The sequence below is a fragment of the Helianthus annuus genome, chromosome 8 (assembly GCF_002127325.2).
Source record: "Helianthus annuus cultivar XRQ/B chromosome 8, HanXRQr2.0-SUNRISE, whole genome shotgun sequence".
Taxonomy (NCBI): domain Eukaryota; kingdom Viridiplantae; phylum Streptophyta; class Magnoliopsida; order Asterales; family Asteraceae; genus Helianthus; species Helianthus annuus.
In genome coordinates, this window is record NC_035440.2 from 5,044,508 (window position 1) to 5,050,005 (window position 5,498).

The window sequence follows — 5,498 nt, forward strand, 5'->3', positions numbered from 1 at the left end:
TCTATGACAAAAAATATATAGTAAAAAAATATAATATAGTATAAATGTGTTAAACGGGTCAACCCGCAAACCCGACCAGGTTGACCCGAACCCGACCCGTTAACCTAAACAGGTTCGTGGATTCAACCTGAAACTGACCCGAACCCGTTTAGACTAAACCTAAACCCGCGAATTTCGTGTTAGGTTCGTGTCAGGTTTTCGGGTCGTATCAGAAATTCACGCCCCTAGCTATACATCCACACACCCAGCTTTTTAAGGGGGGCGCCATAGTATAGGCCGGGCTCCATTGTGTTAACGAGCAAGAAACGCGTGGATTGAGGAAAGTTAATACATTTGACCGTTTGAAACGGTCATATTTAAAAAAAAAATTAATTTCCTTTTTTATAAATTAACATTATAAATACCCCACATTCCTTTCACTTTTTTATTCCATTTCATTCACCTTCTCTATACTTTTTATACCATTCTCTACATTTTTTAAACCATTCTCTACAATGTTTCCCAATAACCCAAACACTACTTTATTTTTTTAATGAAATTATGTTTTTTTTAATTTTCTAGTTATTAAAATTGCCATTTAATTTAAAAAAATATTTAAATAAATAAATAATTAGGTAATGATGACGGGGGCTCAATCCACACCCTGCAAATTAAAGGGGAGCATGATAAAGCCCCCATGCTGACATGGCTCCTACGTGGTGTTTAGATGGACTGATAAAGCCCCTAGAGGGCTCCAACCACACCCTCCAGCCTTAGAGATATAATTTGAAAACTATAACAAAAAGTTTTTTTACTGAGTATTTCCTTTTTTAATTAAAATTTGTTCATATATCATTCATTATTCAGAAAAAGAAATAAAGATAAAACTCAATTTTGATGGCCTTCATTGGACCATGCTAATCACACACGCCAAAATAATTTTCACACCCCTAAGCGCTCCGCTTTGGCCAAAGCGCGGCGCTTAGGGCGACAAAAGGTGATACGAGGTTTCGAATGACTGACTGAGTGACAGACTGACAGACATAAAGTGTGACTAGGTTTCAGTGAGCCCGTGAACCCTAAGCGCCGCGCTATGGCCAAAGCGCGGCGCTTCGATCCCACATTCTGGCTTTAAATCACTGGCCAGACAACGGATTCATCACTCGAATTGTTTTTCTGTCGATCTTCTTTGCTCTATTAGTTAAATTTTTTGAAAAAACGATGTCGTGGTTCAGTAACTATCTTTTCGGTGATTATTCTGACGAGTCGGTTGTTCCTGATTCTTACGAGGGGACCGCTATTTCTGACTCGTTTGAGAAACCGGTGTCGTCCAACTTGAGGGAGACAGAGGTTGTCTCTGGCATTCGTTATCGTGATAACACGGTGCAGCTGGATTTGAATACCCCTGTGGAGGACCCTTACGCACAACAAGGTTATTCGAATTTCGGTTACGGTGGCGAGTATAGCTTTGTACAGCAGGAGTATTATCCAAACGAAAGTTACGGTTGTCAACAAGGTTATTCGAATTTCGGTTACGGTGGCGAGCAAAGCTTTGTACAGCAGGAGTGTTATCCAACCCAGAGTTACGGTTGTGAACAAAGCTTTGAACATCAAGTCTATTCGAATGTCGGTGACGATGGTGAGCCGGAGGATGTGTCTGTTGACGAGGAAGGTTGTTACCCGGTTACATTTTCGTTTGATACAACGCAGACCTTTTCGTCACGTAAAGAGATGGTGCGTTGGGTACAAGACACGGCAAAAGACAATGGTTACCTCATTGTGACAAAGAGGTCGAATAAAAGAGGAGAGAATTACAAGATTTGGTTTCAATGTACTTTTGGTGGGGAGCATAAGAGTGTAGCTACACAGAGGAAAACGGGTAGCAAGAAAATAGGCTGCCCGTTCGAGATGATCGGGTTTTCGGAATCATCCGGAAGTGTTTGGAGGATCGAGGTGACGAAGGCGAAGCATAACCACGCTCCTATTGAAAACTTCGAGGGTCACGCGTATGCGAGAAGGCTTTCTTCGGAGGACAAAAAACTGGTTAAGGAGTTGGCAGAGCAAGATATTCGCAACCAAAGTATTTGGCGAACGCTGACAAAAAACAATCCGGCTAGAAAGCTTATTCCGAAAGATATACACAACGCTGTTCAGAAGATCAACGCCGAAAAAAATGTAGGTAACTCTCCGATGCAAAAACTTGAAAACATTCTTATCGAAAAAAATTACACTTATTACATGCGCACGAATGAGATATCGAACGAAGTTGAAGACGTCTTCTTTGTTCACGAAAAATCATTCACTATGTGGTGTGCCTTCCCGCATGTGCTAATGATTGACGCCACATACAAAACGAACATGTACAACCTGCCATTTGTTCAGGTCGTAGGCATGACGTCGACAAACAAATCGTTTACGGCTGCTTGTGCTGTAATTTCCGCCGAGAAGTCAGAGAACTACCTATGGGTGTTGCAGAGGATCAAGTCTATGCTGGCAGGATGTATGGAACCGCGCGTGATTTTAACAGACAGGGATTTTGCGCTAATGAACGCGTGTGAACAAGTTTTTCCAAAAGCGCATAAGTATCTTTGTCGGTTCCATATTCAACAAAATATTAATAAGAACAGCAAGAGGAAATTCTCTGACAAGGAGTGGAAAGAATTCGTACGTACATTTTGGACATTGTGCGAATCTACGACCGAGGAAATTTACATGTATAACTTGGAAAACTTTGAAGCACAGCTGAAAGAGGCTGACCGTGAACGTGAGTATTTCTTACATAATTATGTTCAAATTTTATATAATAACAAAAACTGACTATTTACGTTTTTTAATTTTAGAGGTTTATGATTATATGAAGAAATCCTGGTTGGATCCGTACCGTGAAAAGTTTGTATCTTGCTGGATTAACCAAACTATCAACTTTCGCCAGACTACGACCAACAGGGTTGAGAGCATGCATGCAACATTAAAAAGTCACTTTCCAAGTCATCGCAACACACTGGATAAACTTGTACTGTATGTTGATCATGTTGTTGCTAAACAATACGCCGAGATTAGAAGTACCTTTGAAACAAGCCTCCGAAAAGTGATGACGCACCACAAGAAGCAGCCCATGCTTGCATATATTCTCAGAAAGGTTTCAATATATGCGATTGAGCTTTTGAGTATCGAACTAAAGCGTAAGGAAGACGGGTTGAGAGCCTACGGTGCAAGCTGTGGTTGCCAACTTTTTACCAGCTGTGGTTTGCCATGTGCCTGTCGTTTGGAAAAGTTGGAAAATAAAGGTAATTATTATTTTTGAACTTTCTCGTTATGATTATGCCACCTAATTTGTTTTCATCCACAGGTCAGCAAATCCGGATCACACACATAGACGTGTTTTGGAAGAAGCTTGACTTCAAGCCTGCAAGGAATAAAATAGAGGATATTGATGTAGACGCGGAATTTGAAAAATTGAAAAAACAGATCGATCCAACACCCCCTCAAGTGAAAAGGAGCTTCTTTGAAAAGTTTCAGCAAATCCTCAATCCAGGGGACAGTAACAAAAAACCTCCTGCTGTTCTGAAGAAAACTCGTGGTCGACCAACATTGAAAAGGCAGGAAGAAAGAAAGGCTGAAGCTGCTAGACAAAGCTCTTACAATCCGTCAGAAGAAACTTGGGTCGATGCCTCAGACAAAGCTCTTACAATCCTCGTGGTCGACCAACAGAAGTCAGTCCTTGTCTGTTGACCAAAGCCAAAGCGCCCCGCTTTGGCCATAGCGGGGCGCTTTGAGTGTGCAAAAAGACAAAGGGCGTGTGCGAATAGACCCAGCCTATATTAAACCTATTTTTTCTTTAAATTTATAGATAAAAAGAATTATAAATAAAAAATTGGTTATAGCCTATAGGAGGACTGGGACTGGGACTGTGGAGATCTGGGGTGTATCTTGAGTGGTTCCCACCGGTGACTATAGCCACAATCCCACATGCACATTAACCACCAAACGTCCGTTTCTCGGCCCACCATTTCACACTTTCTATTCTTTTGTATTCCTTGTATTTTTATGGTTTAAAATACAGTTTGGATAAGGAAGTTACAATTTATATATGAACAAATTGTATAAAACCTGAAAAGGTAAAACAACAAACAATACTGTAATTGAGAATTTGAGATATGTAACATTCATCATCTTCTTTTAAGTGATAGTGGCAGTGGAATAAGGCTTAGGAACTATAAGGTTTTGGGTTTGATTTCCATTAGGGATTTTTCAGATGTATTGGGTTTCCTCCTGAATTGATGAATTGATGTATAAACATTATTTTCTACTAAAGATGGAAATAATTGGGTGGTTCCGCTGGTGGCACAATGATACTCCAGTGGTCCGTCAAGGATTCAAAGTTACCGTTAAAAAGGAATCTTCATTTAAGTGATTGCATGTGAAAGACTACAGTTAATAATAAGAATTATATAAGATTATCTTACATTGTCTTTAATCGTCATTTTCCTATCCAATATAGCTAGTTGTTGTTTCTAACACATTGTTTGTTATCGTCCTTCTTTCCATTCAGTATAGCTAGTTGTCACTCCCAACACATCATTTACATCACCAACATTTAAAAAAACTCGGCTAGGCATTAGACGGTTTAGAGGGAGAGTGACTAAGTTGTATGAGTTGTGGATGTCGTTTGAACCGAAGGAAAAGGCTAGGGCTCAACCTATTGACCTGACCCTAGCCTTTTCAGTCTGATCCCTAGCATGTCATCTTCTGTTTAAATGTTAAGGCTACCCCCAAATATAGCGGCTACAGACCGTCTAAGTCTTACGTTTATCATGCATCTCGATTTATTGGTTATCGGTGTGGGTCCTGCCTAAATGGAAACGACTACGCATTAGCCGTTTCATGCATGTGTCATCTTTCGCAATACATTGATTTTCGTGAAGTCTCTATGCCTAGCCTCTACAAATGTTTATTTTGCCTTTTCAATGTTGGTGAATGTTTAGATTCATGATTTTCTCTTTTTTTTTGTATATTCATTAGAACTATTTTATTATACATTTGTTAATTTCGTACTAAAGTGTGCTAATTATATGATGCACCAATTTCATACTCTAATCACAACTCTAATTTGATGCATCATAATTATACAATCGGCATATGATTGTTTTAACTTGCATCTTACCAGCACCAGCACGTCGTACTTTTAGCTTGGTACATTATTATAAAATTTACGCCTCGTTTGCGGTATGCGCATATAATATATATATGTGTGAGCCATCAAGGGGCAAAAGTGAAGGTGCACTAATTTTAACGTTATTTTACTACTTTCGTGAAAATAAAGTTAAAAGCTGAGGACGGTTAATCATGCATCATGTGGTGGCGTTGATAGCTGAAAGACAAAAGAGTACATGCACTAATCGGTCTTTGTCCCGATTGCTGAGTGTTATGTGTCTTATGTCCAAGGCTTGCTGCAAAACTACTATCGAGCCGGGGGTCTCACTGTAAGCAGCCTCTCTATTCCTACGGGGTAGAGGTAA

General features: G+C 39.8%; 1 long non-coding RNA gene across 1 annotated transcript; it reads left to right on the forward strand.

Annotated features, from left to right (window-relative positions):
- The first annotated feature begins 3,204 nt into the window (after window positions 1-3,204).
- Window positions 3,205-3,516, forward strand: LOC118481151. Its single transcript, XR_004864592.1, has 2 exons — window positions 3,205-3,266; window positions 3,329-3,516. It is a non-coding gene; the product is annotated as an uncharacterized LOC118481151 (long non-coding RNA).
- Window positions 3,517-5,498: the final 1,982 nt, after the last annotated feature.